A 16,484-nucleotide genomic window follows, 5' to 3' on the forward strand; every position below is an offset into this window, starting at 1 on the left:
TGAGGGTCTATATTCTCCCCAGTGTAATACTTATTGTTTTTGACATAAAGCAATGTTCTGTAGATGTGTAAATTAACAACAGCCAATTACTTGAGCTTGATAAAGAGTGCAGGACAGTGAGTCTTTGGTTTAACTTTGCTAATTATTCCGAATACTTTTTTCTGAATTTTCACAATTTTGGTGACATAGCAGGAAGACCCTAATTTCAGAATGCCGTAGGAAATATGTGACTGAAATGGGCCAAAATACACCTCCTTCAGATACTCAATAGTGATTGTATCTGTCAGTTTCCACATAAGATAGCACACTTTTGCTATTTTCTTACAGACATGACTATTATTTCCCCCCAGTTTAATGCAGAATCAGCATGAAGGCTTGAAAAATTTTACTGGTTTACTTCACACAGATAAAGTTAATTCCACAATTAGTTGCTTTGTTTTATCAGTATTACAAAGGAGTTCATTAGAAAAGAAAAAAAAAAAAAAAACAATTCATTGCTAGTTCTAATTCTTCCTGCATTGCCAAATGCAGTCGTATGAGGTCATGATGTGTACTGAGAAGTGTTGTCATCTGCATAGTACACTACTGACTTTGCTCCTACATGATAAATAAATCACTAGTTGCAATGATAAATCACTAGTTGCAATGATGAATAGAGAAGGATCTAGGACCAAAACCTGGGTCACTCCAGTCTGAACTCCCTTCAGTGAGGGACATATATTTGTATATTTTTAACTGATACAAATTGTCTCCTGTTGCTTAAACATAACTTGATAACAGCTAAAGATGGGTAATCTATGCCACAAAATTCCATTTTTTTGAGTATGGTGTTAAACAGTAGAGATCACAAAGTACTACTGATTCTAGGTCCTTATTTTCAAATGCATCTAACACCTGGGTAACAACTTCAGTGACAGAAGTAGTGGTATTCAATTCTAAATTGAGGAGATTGTGGTTTTTGAAATAATTATTTAGCTGGTTGCACATCAGAGACTCAAACTTTAGAGAAAACTGGGGCAGTAGAAATTGGGCATTAATTTTGGGGCAGATACTTATTTCCCTTTTTATTGACTAGTATCACATTAGCAGTTTTGAGTGCATTGGAGAGATTTCCAGATTCTAGACACATAAAAAATTAAAGAAAGCATGTGATGTATAAGATGTTTTTTTATGTTTTTTACGTAATTTGACAAGCAGCGACAGTCTATATGTTTGTAGTTAGAGAACATTGACAAAGCTTTTACAACATCCTTGGAGGTGACAACATTCCAATCAAAGGCAGGCTTCCTTTGTGGCTCAGCACCATATGTGCCATTTTGCTTTTCAGCTAACCCACTGAGGTTAGGAAGTAATTATTTTCTTCTGTGCACAGCACTGTGTCTTGTGCACAAGCTTGGGAATTTTCTTAATTGACAACATCCCATACTGCTTTGCATTTGTTGAGAGCACCTTCTGTGTAATGTTCAATAACAATTTTTTGGACAGGGACAGTTTGTCTTTTTTGTTCTTTTTTTTTTTGCCAGCTTGAGCCCCTGTTTAGAACAATTTTATATATACTGTACAGTGTGAGTACGTATTTCCTAATGAGAGTCAACTCATCTGTAAATCATTTTAACTGTGTCATTTCTGTTTATGCTTCGAGCTTCTTTTGATTAATAGTAAATAAGCATACAATAGGTCAGTGAGTTTTTTCAGGAAATTATCAAACATTGCTCCCTCAACACTCTTCCTAGATTGTTTATTGTATACAAAGTCCTAGCTAACATCAGTTAATCTGTCAACAAATAAATTAATATATTCACCTTTCTGCTCTCTTATCTATATAACATTAGCCTTGCTGCTGGATGATGTGTCTGACTTAGACAACTGTTCACAGCAGGAAATTAAAATTACTGGTTTGTGATCTGCTAGACCTTCACTAGTATGTCTGACATCACGAATATCTCTGGAAAAATTAACTATAATATTATCCAAGCAAGCATTATTCCTTGTGGATCTGTAATTTGTACAATGTAAATTTAGTACTCTTAAGATATTAAAAATCATTCTTGTGACATATTCATCAGAGTTAGCCATTTCAATGTTGAAATCACCACAGATAGTGGCTTTTGTGTTACATTTTAATATCTATATAAGCTAACAATTATGGTATTCTCTTCGTTTAGTCTTATACTTGTAATTTGTCAATCCAGTAAGAGCTAACATTCATCTTAAAAAGCATTAATGGATATTAGAGCATCTCCATTCTTTCTTTCACTTCTTGCACATATTGTCAACAGAGGAATAACATTCTACCTGATTTTCTGTCAGTAAATGTTCTGAAATACATACAACATCAACATTTTCAGTATTGCAAAATTTTATAATTCCAATATTTTGTTCCTAATGCAGTGAATGTTCATGTATCCGTAAACAATCCTTTTGAGTGTTGATTTTAGCATCTAGCTCATACGCAAGAGGTTTATTACCTGTCATGCCTCTGACTTTTATCCTAAAAAATGACATACACTCCAATTATTATTCAAACCACTGCTTTCATAGACAGTTTATTCTGTTTGATTCTTTCTTTAATTTTTTCAGTGACACTATGATACACAAATTATTTCCCTTCATAGTTTTTGCTTATAACTATGACTGCACAATTTGTATATTCAGAACACAGGTTTTTTATTTTGCTGTGTACACTTGAACTTTATTTATTTACACTGGCACTATAAATCAGATTATGCCTATAGCACTGTAGCAACTACTGTATTTCTTGATTTATTCTTTTCTAGAAAATTCTGTAGAGCTTTTACACAAATATCTGCTTCATGTTTTGCAACATCATTCAAGCCCATTATGCAGATGATTCAGTCATTTTCTTGCAATATTTTTATTTGAATGTCAGTATCTACAATATGTTTAGTTCATGTTCCATGTTTGTGCTAGTCACTGGTATGTCTCAATTTATCGTTCAGACCATGCTAGATATTTTTCTGCCAGGGCTTTCTGTTAGAAAAAGTGCACTACTCTTTTCACTTGATAATCTCCATTGTTACTATCTTTTTTCCCCTTCCAAAATGCCCCTTCATTTTCATGAAATCACAAAATGCGAAGAGAGATTTTAAATTTTACAGCCTAAGCCAAGAGAAAAGTGTGAAAACAATACACAACTTGTAGCTCATATTGCAGAGTATATGACAAGGCATGTGGAATCATGAGATGGTCTGTGGCACTGAATATGAAAGATAACTTCCATTTTTCTCTCTTTCTATTTTATCTTCAACTGATACTGTGAACTGGAGGAGAAAAATGAGGAGAGCCTCTGTTAATACACTCATGTTCATGGGAAAAAAACAGTTTCAATGACTAGAGATAGGACATTCATATACTCAGGACATGTACATTAGTATATTCTGCAGAAATGATTATGATTAACATTTTAGCATTTACAATGTTGGCCCATAGGTTCTAGGTCAACATTAATATCATGATCCAACACCTTCTACCAGTAAAATGTGCCTATGGCTCTCACGTCACTATAAACTGAAGGTAATCAATCAGTGTGATTGAGCAGATGTGCAGGATGCCTCAGAGATGTATGTGCAAACTGTACCATCAAATCAGTGAGCTTGAAAGAAGGCACATTATTGGTATGAGAGAATGTGATGCATCCATCTGGGAAATTTCTGCTCGTGTGGTACAAAGTGCTTTGGCTGTGCAATGGGTGTGTGCAGGTGAATTCAGGTTCTGTTTGTTTGAAAATGATAGCCACATTTTGGTTCGCCACAGGTAGGGGGAGCAGCATCATAGTGACTTCATTCACACAAGACATACAGTGCCAACCCAAGGTGTGAGGTGTGAGGTGCTATTGGGTACAACCACAAGTAACAGTTGGTGTGTCCAGTCAGTGTTACCAGTGTGACCGATGTCAATGACATCCTCCAGTTGGTAGCTATTCCGTTTCTGCACAACCACCATGACACCATTTTTCAGTAAGACAATGCACAACCACATGTTGTTGCAAGAACACATATCTTCTTGGTGTCACTGGATGTCAGCCTTTTGCCCTGGCCCAACAGATCACGAGACTTGTCCCAGTCAAAATTGTGTGGGATGTAGTGAAACAACTGGTGCAGTGGTGCAACCCAATGCCGACCACCATAGATGGACTTTGGAAACAGGTGAATGCAACATGGGTGGCTATACCACAGGACCCATTCGTACCTTATACGTGTCAATGCCATCACACATGGCATAAGTTATCAAGGTCATGGTGGACCCTAAGCTTACTAAGCAGCAGGACACATGCTGATCTAAGATGACTGGAATGCTAATCATTTCAGCAGAGCATACTAATGTACATGTCCTGTGAATATGAACATCCTATCTCTAGTTGTTCAAGGTGTTCTGTTTTCTTTGTGAACACGATTGCATGCATTTTTTAGTTTTTTTAGTTTTGAAGAACAGGTACAAAGAATGACAATATAATATACAAATACTGTGTTATGAAACAATCAGACACTCAGACATAAGTCAGTATTTAACAATAATATGGAAAGGAAAGAATGCTACTCACTACATGGATGAGGGGTTGAGTCACAGAAAGGCACACTGAAAAAAGATACTAAAACAACTAATGATATTAATGTAATAGAGGGAAACATTCCACGTGGGAAAAATTTATCAAAAAACAAAGATGATGCGACTTACCAAACGAAAGCGCTGGCAGGTCGAAAGACACACAAACAAACACAAACATACACACAAAATTCAAGCTTTCGCAACAAACTGTTGCCTCATCAGGAAACAGGGAAGGAGAGGGAAAGACGAAAGGATGTGGGTTTTAAGGGAGAGGGTAAGGAGTCATTCCAATCCCGGGAGTGGAAAGACTTACCTTAGGGGGAAAAAAGGACGGGTATACACTCGCGCACACACACACATATCCATCCACACATATACAGACACAAGCAGACATATTTAAAGACAAAGAGTTTGGGCAGAGATGTCAGTCGAGGCGGAAGTGCAGAGGCAAAGATGTTGTTGAATGACAGGTGAGGTATGAGTGGCGGCAACTTGAAATTAGCGGAGATTGAGGCCTGGTGGGTAACAGGAAGAGAGGATATATTGAAGAGCAAGTTCCCATCTCTGGAGTTCGGATAGGTTGGTGTTGGTGGGAAGTATCCAGATAACCCGGACGGTGTAACACTGTGCCAAGATGTGCTGGCCGTGCACCAAGGCATGTTTAGCCACAGGGTGATCCTCATTACCAACAAACACTGTCTGCCTGTGTCCATTCATGCGAATGGACAGTTTGTTGCCGGTCATTCTCACATAGAATGCATCACAGTGTAGGCAGGTCAGTTGGTAAATCACGTGGGTGCTTTCACACGTGGCTCTGCCTTTGATCGTGTACACCTTCCGGGTTACAGGACTGGAGTAGGTGGTGGTGGGAGGGTGCATGGGACAGGTTTTACACCGGGGGCGGTTACAAGGATAGGAGCCAGATGGTAGGGAAGGTGGTTTGGGGATTTCATAGGGATGAACTAACAGGTTACGAAGGTTAGGTGGATGGCGGAAAGACACTCTTGGTGGAGTGGGGAGGATTTCATGAAGGATGGATCTCATTTCAGGGCAGGATTTGAGGAAGTCGTATCCCTGCTGGAGAGCCACATTCAGAGTCTGGTCCAGTCCCGGAAAGTATCCTGTCACAAGTGGGGCACTTTTGTGGTTCTTCTGTGGGAGGTTCTGGGTTTGAGGGGATGAGGAAGTGGCTCTGGTTATTTGCTTCTGTACCAGGTGGGGAGGGTAGTTGCGGGATGCGAAAGCTGTTGTCAGTTTTTGGTGTAATGGTTCAGGGATTCTGGACTGGAGCAGATTCGTTTGCCACGAAGACCTAGGCTGTAGGGAAGGGACCGTTTGATGTGGAATGGGTGGCAGCTGTCATAATGCAGGTACTGTTGCTTGTTGGTGGGTTTGATGTGGACGGACATGTGAAGCTGGCCATTGGACAGATGGAGGTCAACGTCAAGGAAAGTGGCGTGGGATTTGGAGTAGGACCAGGTGAATCTGATGGAACCAAAGGAGTTGAGGTTGGAGAGGAAATTCTGGAGTTCTTCTTCACTGTGAGTCCAGATCATGAAGATGTCATCAATAAATCTGTACCAAACTTTGGGTTGGCAGGCCTGGGTAACCAAGAAGGCTTCCTCTAGGCGACCCATGAATAGGTTGGCGTACGAGGGGGCCATCGTGGTACCCATGGCTGTTCCCTTTAATTGTTGGTATGTCTGGCCTTCAAAAGTGAAGAAGTTGTGGGTCAGGATGAAGCTGGCTAAGGTAATGAGGAAAGAGGTTTTAGGTAGGGTGGCAGGTGATCGGCGTGAAAGGAAATGCTCCATCGCAGTGAGGCCCTGGACGTGCGGAATATTTGTGTATAAGGAAGTGGCATCGATGGTTACAAGGATGGTTTCCAGGGGTAACAGATTGGGTAAGGATTCCAGGCGTTCGAGAAAGTGGTTGGTGTCTTTGATGAAGGATGAGAGACTGTATCTAATGGGTTGAAGGTGTTGATCTACGTAGGCAGAGATACGTTAGTGGGGGCTTGGTAACCAGCTACAATGGGGCGGCCGGGATGATTGGGTTTGTGAATTTTAGGAAGAAGGTAGAAGGTAGGGGTGCAGGGTGTCGGTGGGATCAGGAGGTTGATGGAGTCAGGTGAAAGGTTTTGCAGGGGGCCTAAGGTTCTGAGGATTCCTTGAAGCCTCGCCTGGACATCGGGAATGGGATTACCTTGGCAAACTTTGTATGTGGTGTTGTCTGAAAGCTGACGCAGTCCCTCAGCCACATACTCCCGACGATCAAGTACCACGGTCGTCGAACCCTTGTCCGCCGGAAGAATGACGATGGATCGATCAGCCTTCAGATCACGGATAGCCTGGGCTTCAGCAGTGATGATGTTGGGAGTAGGATTAAGGTTTTTTAAGAAGGATTGAGATGCAAGGCTGGAAGTCAGAAATTCCTGGAAGGTTTGGAGAGGGTGATTTTGAGGAAGAGGAGGTGGGTCCCGCTGCGACGGAGGACGGAACTGTTCCAGGCAGGGTTCAATTTGGATAGTGTCCTGGGGAGTTGTATCATTGGGAGTAGGATTAGGATCATTTTTCTTCATGGCAAAGTGATATTTCCAGCAGAGAGTACGAGAGTAGTACAGTAAATCTTTGATGAGGGCTGTTTGGTTGAATCTGGGAGTGGGGCTGAAGGTGAGGCCTTTGGATAGGACAGAGGTTTCGGACTGGGAGAGGGGTTTGGAGGAAAGGTTAACTACTGAATTAGGGTGTTGTGGTTCCAGATTGTGTTGATTGGAATTTTGAGGTTTTGGAGGGAGTGGAGCTGGAAGTGGGAGATTGAGTAGATGGAAGAGACTGGGTTTGTGTGCAATGAGAGGAGGTTGAGGTTTGCTGGAAAGGTTGTGAAGGGTGAGTGAGTTGCCTTTCCGGAGGTGGGAAACCAGGAGATTGGATAGTTTTTTGAGGTGTAGGGTGGCATGCTGTTCTAATTTGCGGTTGGCCTGTAGGAGGATGCCCTGAACAGCCGGTGTGGATGTGGGAGAGGAAAGATTAAGGACTTTTATTAAGGATAGGAGTTGACGGGTGTGTTCATTGGCTAAGTTGATGTGTAGGTGAAGGATTAGGTGGGTGAGGGCAATGGATTGTTCAGTTTGGAACTGGTATAGGGACTGATGGAAAGAAGGGTTGCAGCCAGAGATGGGAACTTTAAGTGTGAGGCCTTTGGGGGTAATGCCAAATGTTAGACAAGCCTGAGAAAATAGAATATGGGAGCATAATCTGGCTAGGGCGAAGGCATGTTTGCGGAGGGAATGTAAATAAAACTTAATGGGGTCGTTGTGGGGGTGTTGTGAGGGTGACATGGTATTAGAAGGTGAATAGTGTACCATGAGGCTGAAATGAAAATGAAAATAAAAATATATGGGGAGAGATAAAGGTGAACTGGAAAGTAACTGGAGATCTGGTGTGAAAAAGGCGAAAAGGTGTTGGTTACAGCTGGGCTATGTTGGACTTGGGTTGGTAGACAACGATGTGCACAAAGGTTAGGTGGTTGTGTTGCCGCCAAAACACGTTAAAGGACGGAGAAATTTGGGAAAATTTCGAAAAAACTGCGTGTAATGTATTAAAAGGAGTGGTTTTGTGGTGGTAGATTATGAAAATGAGGCTAACAATTGTCTGACGAAGAAATAATGACGTTAAAACCTGTGAGAAGCGACTAAAAATTATCAGTGATGTGGGAAAAACGGAAATTGAAATAAAGCGAAAGTTATTAGAAATAGCCGAAATGGTTGTTTAAAAGGTGAAAGGAACTGTTTGTGAATTTTTCCCCCTAAGGTAAGTCTTTCTGCTCCCGGGATTGGAATGACTCCTTACCCTCTCCCTTAAAACCCACATCCTTTCGTCTTTCCCTCTCCTTCCCTCTTTCCTGATGAGGCAACAGTTTGTTGCGAAAGCTTGAATTTTGTGTGTATGTTTGTGTTTGCTTGTGTGTCTTTCGACCTGCCACCGCTTTCATTTGGTAAGTCACATCATCTTTGTTTTTTGATAAATACTAAAACAACTTTCAGACAAAGTCCTTCTACTGAAATACAAAACACATACACACACATGGTCACTGTCTCTGGGTGCTGAGGCTTAACTGTTACTGTGGCTGACATTGACAGCAATCTGCTGTGATGGGGGTAAGGAGGGGGGCATGTGGCGAGAAGGGGGAGGGATAGCAGGGTAGGGGTCGGGAGCATGCAGGGATATGGTGGAACTGCATGGTGGAACTGCAAGGTGCAGGCTGTGCCTGGAGGGGGGGGGGGGGGGGGGTCAGACAAGGGGAGCAGGTGCGGCAGAATGGATAGGAGAGAAGTAGAGAAGGGGGAAAAACTAATAGGGGCATAGGTGGGATAGAAGGCATGTGTAGAGCTGGAGTGGAAGTAAGGAAAGAGATAGGTAGGTGGCGGACAGGGGCTAGCAAAGGCTGAAGCTGGGGTTGAGGATTGGGGAATGGAGGATATGTTGTCAGGAGAGTTCCCACCTGCACAATCCGGAAAATATTAAGGTGGTAGGAAGAATCCAAATGGTGCAGGCACTGAAGCAAGCATTAAAATCAAGAAGTGGCATAGTGGTTGCAGCTTAGATTGTAGGTCATATGGGTCCTTTGATGAGACAGGAGATACCTGTGACAGGACTGGAATAGGTGGCAGTGGGAGGATGTATGGAATAGGTTTCTTCCAAACAGTCAGCTACACAGCATGTTCATTGGTGATATGTCAGGAGGGTAGCAAGTTACATGTCAAGATTTCTGTCCACTTTTATAGTCTACTTCTTCAGTTAGTTATGCTAGGATGGGTAAGATGTGTGCATGCTGTGTACAGATGCAGGAGGAGCTTGCCGCACTTTGTGAACAGCTGAATGCACTTTTGCCTAATGTCAGCAGCCTTCAGGATGCTGCATTGGGGTGTAGTGATGGCAGAGGATCTGGCAAATTGTATGGGACATCTCAGCTGTCACTTGTTTCGCCCACAAGCTTCACTGCTGAGGCACTTCCTAGTGAACACAACACATTGTATCTGCCCTCACAGCAGTTGGGTGGTAATTTTGTGTTGCTTGAGGTGGAGGGCTGATGTGGAGGCTGTCTGCCTGTCTGTCTGCCCTTGCCTATTCGCTCTGCAAGAGAGCAGGTGGCCATTCTTTCAACAGAGTCTGAGCAGGTATATGTGGTTTGGGAGGTTTGCTAGTTGTAGGAAGCTCCAACCCCTTAGGAAGATACCATTTAGTGCTGGAAAGAAAGCCAATGTGAACTCATTATTTCTACTGGAGGGCCTCACCTGAGAGAATGGATGTGACCTTGCCAGTGGCTATCAAGTGCGCAGGGTGCAATCATCTGCAAGTTGTGACCCATATTGACATCAACTATGCCTGTCACATGAGTTCTGAGGCCATCTCAGTTCATAAAGGCATCTGGCAGAGGTGGCAAAGGCTGTTGCCCTCATGTGTAAGGTGGAAGCAGAGCTCGCAGTTTGCAGCATTGTTCCCAGGGTGGATTGGGATCCTTTGGTTTAAAGCTGAGTGCAGGATTTCAGCCAAATGCTTTGTCAATTCTGTGAGAGTCTTGGCTGCAGATTTCTAGATATGCATTATTGGGTGGGGAATTGTAGGACTCCCCTTGGTAGGTCAGGTGTGATCTACACAAAGGAAACATGTACTTGGGTAGCAGAGTACTTGTGGCGTGCACTTAGGAATTTTGTAGGCCAGGCAGTAGTTTGAGGTACTCAGATGAACACTCATTATTCAATATGCAGATAGCAAAATCAGACCACATCCTGAGGAAAGACACTTCAACTGTCAAAATTTTATCAGTAAATTGTACAAGTATTCTTAACAAAGATCCTGAATTTGGTGCCCTCCAGGGAAGTTTTCATGCTCAAATTATTCTTGGGACTAAGAGTTGGGTGAAACCTGAAGCAGAAAGCTGTGAGATAATAGTAAATCATGTAATATATATCTGAAAGTCAAATTAAATATCATGGGAGGGTCAGTGTTCACTGAAGTTGACCAAAATATTGTCTCTATTGTTTTTTTTAAATTGAGAGTCACTGCAAAGTTATCTGGTCATACATAACAGGTATAGGTGAAACCAAATAATTTTTGAATGTTTTTACTGGCCACCTGATTCTGCTGTGACTGTTTTTACTGGCCACCTGATTCTGCTGTGACAATTCATAGTCATTCAAAGAAAGTCTTCAGTCTGCTGCGCATAAATACACAGATCGTAAATGCCCAGATCTTGCAATACTATGAGGCCATGGTGAAAAGTAATGCTTCTGAATTTTGTATGTGACAGATGTTAATGCTTTATCAGCAAAATAAATGTTTTTAACATTCTGTGACTTTATTCTCCATGTCTACATATTTATTTCTCTACATAGTCACTCAGGCTGTAGAATGTTTGACTTTATTGATGGAGCCAGAACTTCACCTCTGCTTGCATTGCTTCATGACATAAGTGAAGTCCTTGAGGTGTTCTTCAAATTTGGAAACTGATAAAAATCAAATGGGAACAATTTGGGAGTGTATGAAGGATGATTGATGACAGTGCACCCAAGATGTTGGATTGTTGCAGATGCTGCACTCTTGTGTGATTTGGCACTGTCATGCTGAAGAAGACGATGCTCCATATGGACAAACTACTCAAATTTGAAACTTGATTACAGTGCGCAGCAGTTATATTACACATTGCCATGTTACATGCTACAATTCAGAGTGCTGTAGAGGTAGAGGGCTGCTAATATGTAGATATGAAGAATAAAGATGTAGAATATCAATAATATTTGTTTTATTCAAAAAGGTTTAAGAGTTTTTCACATAAAAAAACTCTGAGGCATTACTTTTTAGCACAGCCTCATAGTTAGAAGTGGCTTTAACCTAATGAGAATAGACTCAGGCATCTATTAAAACATTACAGGGGCATAGACTGTGTCTTGTGAAGTACTTTTGAACACACTTTCTGAAAACTATCTTGAGCAGCTAGTTTGGCAGCCCACACGCAATGAAAATATCTTAGACTATGTTGCTACAAACAGGCCACACCTTATCGATGGCACTAGTATAGAGACAGGGATTAGTGATCAAGATGTCATCATATTAACTATGGGTAAGAATTTTAATGAATCAGTCAAGAAAGCTGGGAGAGTGTTTCTGGAAGAAACAATGGATAAGCGGTTGTTAGCATATCTCTTAGACAATGAATTGATATCAGTTGGTTTCAGATGCATACAGATGAATTATGGAAAAAGTTTTAAAAAATTTTAAGTCATGCTCTGGTGAAGTATGTGCGTAGTAATTGGATTAAGTATGGAAAAGACCCACTATGGTTTCCCCAAAAAAATTCAGGAAATGCTGAAGAAACAAAGGCTGCTGCAGTCTGTTAAAAAATGACTGCTCAAATGATGACAGACAAAGGTTAGTAGAGATTCGTGCATACATGAAAAGATCTATCTGTGAAGCATACAACTACCACTGTCATACCTTTGCAAAAGACCTGACCAAGAACCCAAGGTAATTCTGGTCCTATGTGAAATCATGAAGTAGGTTTAGGGACTCCATCCACTCACTTGTTGACCAGTCTGGTGAAGCAGTAGAAAAAAGTAAAACAAAAGCCAAAGTTTAAGAAATCATACATCCAGGAGAGAGACTCTTCTCAATGTTCATTCTTTCTCTTCTTTCCTGTTTTTAGACATGCAAGAGAATCATACAACATACCATCATTTGATTATCACAAAGAGACCCATATGGATGACATAGTAATATTCATGCTTGAAATAGAGAAATAATTGAAAGAGTTGAAAACATATGAGTCACCAGGTCCAGATGGAACCCCAGTTCGGTTTTACAAAGAGTATTCAACAGCATTGTCCCCTTACTTAGCCTGCATTTATCATGAATCTCTCTTGCTATGCAAAGTTACAAGCAATTGGAAAAAAGCACATGTGACTCCTGTATATAAGAATTGTAAAAGCTCAGATATGCTAAATTACAGACCAATATCAGTTTGCTGCAGAATTCTTAAACAGATTCTGAGTGTGAATATCATAAATTTCCTTGAAACTGAAAAGCTTCCGTCTGCAAATGAGCATGATTTTAGAAAGCATCACTTATGCAAACTCATTTGCCCTTTTCTCACATGATGTACAGTGAACTATGGATGAAAGGCATCAAGCAGAATACATATCTAGATTTCCGAAAAATGTATGACATGATACCCTGCTGCAGACCATTACAAAGGTACAAATATATGGAATAGGTTCCCAGATATGTAAATGGGCTGAAAACTTCTTAATGAATAGAACACAGTATGTTGTCCTCAACATCAAGTGTTCATCAGAGACAAGGGTATTGTCATGAGTGCCCTAGGGAAGTGTGATAGGACTGCTATTATTTTCTGTATACATAAATGATCTGACAGGCAAAGTGGGCAGCAATTTATGGTTGTTTGTTGATGATGCTGTCGTGTACGGGAAGGTGTCAAAGTTAGGTGACTGTAGGAAGATACAAGATGACTCAGACACAGTTTATAGTTTATGTGACAAATGGCAGCTAGCTCTAAATGTAGAAAAATGTGAGTTAATGTGGGTGAGTAGGAAAAACAACAGCATTAGTAGTACGGCTTGACACAGTCACATCGTTTAAATATCTGGGTATAAAATAACAGTGATATGAAATGGTGAAAGCACAAGAGGTTGACTGCTGTTTTCTGGGAGAATTTTGGGAAAGTATGGTTCATCTGTAAAGGAGACCACATATAGGATACCAATGTGACCTATTCTTGGGTACTGCTCAAATGTTTTGCGATCCCCACTGGGTCAGACTAAAGGAAGATATTGAAACAATTCAGAGGTTGGCTGCTAAATCATTTACCAGTGAGTTCGAACAACACAGGAGTATTATGGTGATGCTTCAGGAAATCAAATGGTAATCTGGAGGAAAGACATCATTATTTTTAAGGACCACTACTGAAAAAATTTAGAGAACCAGCACTTGAAACTGACTGTAGAATGATTCTACTGCCACTAATATACATTTTGCATAAGGACCATGAAGGTAAAATATGGGAAATTAGGCTTGTCTGGTGGAATATAGATAGTCTTTTTTCCCTCCCACTAGCTGTGAGTGGAACAGAAAAGGAAATAACTTGTAGTGGTACAAGGTACCCTCTGCCATGCACCATACAGTAGCTTGCATAATATTTATGTAGATGAACACACCTTGAATCTAGTGCTATTGCAGACATATAAGTGATGAGGGGAGAGGTTGGGAGCAGGAGGGGGGGGGGGGGCGGCAAGTGGGTTTATTGCATAGATTTGGTGGCTGGGATGGGTGGGGAGGATATTATTCATTTCAGAGCATGGTCAGAGGTAGTCAAAACCCTGGTGGAAATCATGAGAGTAGTGTTTCTTTGTGGTTGGACAGTGAATATACACTGATCAGCCAGAACATTATGACCACCTAACTAATAGCCAGTATGTCAAACTTTGGCACCGATGTCAGTGGCAACGTGTCATGTCATGGAAACAATGAGGCCTTGATAGGTTGTTGGAGGGATTTGACAGCACATCTGCACACACACAAGTCACCTAATTCGTGTGAATTTCGGTTAGGGATGTGATGAGCTCTGACGCCACATTTGTGTTCGATCAGGTTCAGATCTGGTGAACTGGGGAGCAGCAAATCAAATGGAACTCACCATTGTGTTACTTGAACCACTCTATCACACACCTAGCCTTGTTACATGGCACATTATCTTGTTGAAAAATGCCGCTGCTGTAGGGAAACGTGATCGACATGAGGGGTGTGCATGATCTACAACCAGTATATGATACTCCTTGGCCATCATGGTACCTTGCATGAGGTACACTGGACCCATGGATACCCATGTGGGTGTTTCCCAGAGCATAATAGAGCCACTGCCACGTTTACTGTAATGCAGTACAGGTGTTAAGGAGCTGTTCCCAGGAAGAGAGTGGATTCATGCCCTCCCATTTGCTTTATGAAGAAGGTTCAGGATTCATCAGACCATGCAACACTCTGACACTGCACAAAAATCCAGTGCCAATGGTCATGTGACCATTTGAGTTGGTGTTGCCAATGTTGTGGTGTTAACATTGCCACATGCATGGGTCATTGGCTGCGGAGGCTCATCATTAGGAGTGTTCAGTGCCCAAACCCACAACGTCTGGATGTGGTTTCACCTTGTGTTGAAGACACTCACCACAGCACTCCTCAAACATCTAACAAGCATGCAGTTTCTGAAATGTTTGTGCTGAGCCTCCAGGCCATCACAATCTGCCCTCGCTCAAACTCAGATAGTTCGTGCACCTTCCCCATTCTACATACAGACAGCGCTGATACTATATGCACTGAACGTGTGTCTGACTAGTGTGAAACCCCTGGCTTATTTTGAGAGGGACTGCTTTTCACTAAAGATGTGATGGACATGAGTGGCTAGGCTGTACTGGAGGGACTTCTTGGTGTGGAATAGGTGACAGCTCTCAAAGTGGAGATATTGTTGTTGGCTGGTAGGATTAACATGGACAGAGGTACTGATGTAGCCGTCCTTGAGGTGGAGGTCAACACTGAGGAAGTTGATTTGTTGGGTTGTGGAGGACCAGATGAAGTGAATGAGGGAGAAGGTGTTTAGATTCTGGAGGAATGTGGATAGGGTATCCTCACCCTCAACCCAGGTCATCAAGATTCTATCAGTGAACTGAACCAGCGACAGATTTGTGATTCTGGTGTGTTAGGAAGGACTCCTCTGACTAATGAATACTGTAAGTTGGCATAGGTTGGTGATGCCTTCAAAAGAGAAGTAATTATGGGTGAGGATATGGTTGGTCATGGCGACTAGGAATGACATTTTAGATTTGCACTTTGTCAGACATTGACAAATTTTGTGTAGAAGGAGTGGCAGTGACAATGATGAGCAGGTCACTGGGTAGTAAAGGAACAGGAACTATGAGGAGTGGGTGGAGGAAATGATTGGTATCTTTTATATAGGAAGGTAGGTTGTAGCTAATAGGCTGATGGCGTTGGTCCACAGTGACCTAGATTGCCTTTTAGGGGGCATGTTAACTAGCCTCAATGGGGCATGGTTGGGTTTAGGGACTTAAGAAAATATGTACCCCATGGGGCAGTGCTGAGGGTGAGGAGAAAGAGAGACTCATGAGAGAAGCTCTGAGATGGACCTGAGGATTTGGGGAGGGACTGGAGATTCTGCTGGATATCTGGAATGGGATGACTGTAGCATGGTTTGTAGGTGGACATATCTGACAGCTGGCAGAGTCCCTTTGTTGGGTAATCCTTGTGGTTATAACTACAGTAGTGAAACCTTTGTTGGCAGGTCAGATTATAAAGTTGGGATCAGTTTTTAGGTGGTGGATTGCTGTTCTTTCTGCAGATGTAAGGTGGATACCCATGTTGAGGAATTTTGAAAATGTTGAGGCAAGGTTTAAAGTTAGGTAATTCTGGAAATTTAACGAGGATGAGCTGGCGATAGTGAAGTGGATCAGGTCAGATGGAGGAGTGAACTGCATCAGGCAGGATTCAATATTGGTTTTGTATTGAATTTAATTGGTAGGGTTGGTGGCAAACAAGTGTTTCTAATCCAGGGACCAGGAGAAGGAGAGAAGGTCTTTAACAAGACCTGTATGATTGAATTTGCGAAATAGGCAAAACGTAAGGCCTTTAGAAAAAACTGATCAAGGCTACCATGGGACTGAGGCATTTTGAGGAAAGGTTCATGATAGAGTTCTGGGTTTGTTTAGGATCTGGATTCTGTTTGATGATGGGAGGGAGTTCCTGAGGTTGTGGTAAATTTAATATATCTACGAAGCATGGTAGCAGGGTTTGTTGGCTATGAACGGGTGCGGGGAGATTTGATAGAGACACTGTAGA

At 41.8% G+C, this 16,484-nt stretch overlaps 1 protein-coding gene across 8 annotated transcripts in view; it reads left to right on the forward strand.

Moving 5' to 3' along the window:
* Window positions 1-16,484, forward strand: part of LOC126235804 (leukocyte elastase inhibitor-like) — a 188,533-nt gene that overhangs the window by 94,951 nt on the left and 77,098 nt on the right. The window lies entirely within an intron of this gene.

This window comes from Schistocerca nitens, chromosome 2, assembly GCF_023898315.1.
Source record: "Schistocerca nitens isolate TAMUIC-IGC-003100 chromosome 2, iqSchNite1.1, whole genome shotgun sequence".
NCBI classification, from domain to species: domain Eukaryota; kingdom Metazoa; phylum Arthropoda; class Insecta; order Orthoptera; family Acrididae; genus Schistocerca; species Schistocerca nitens.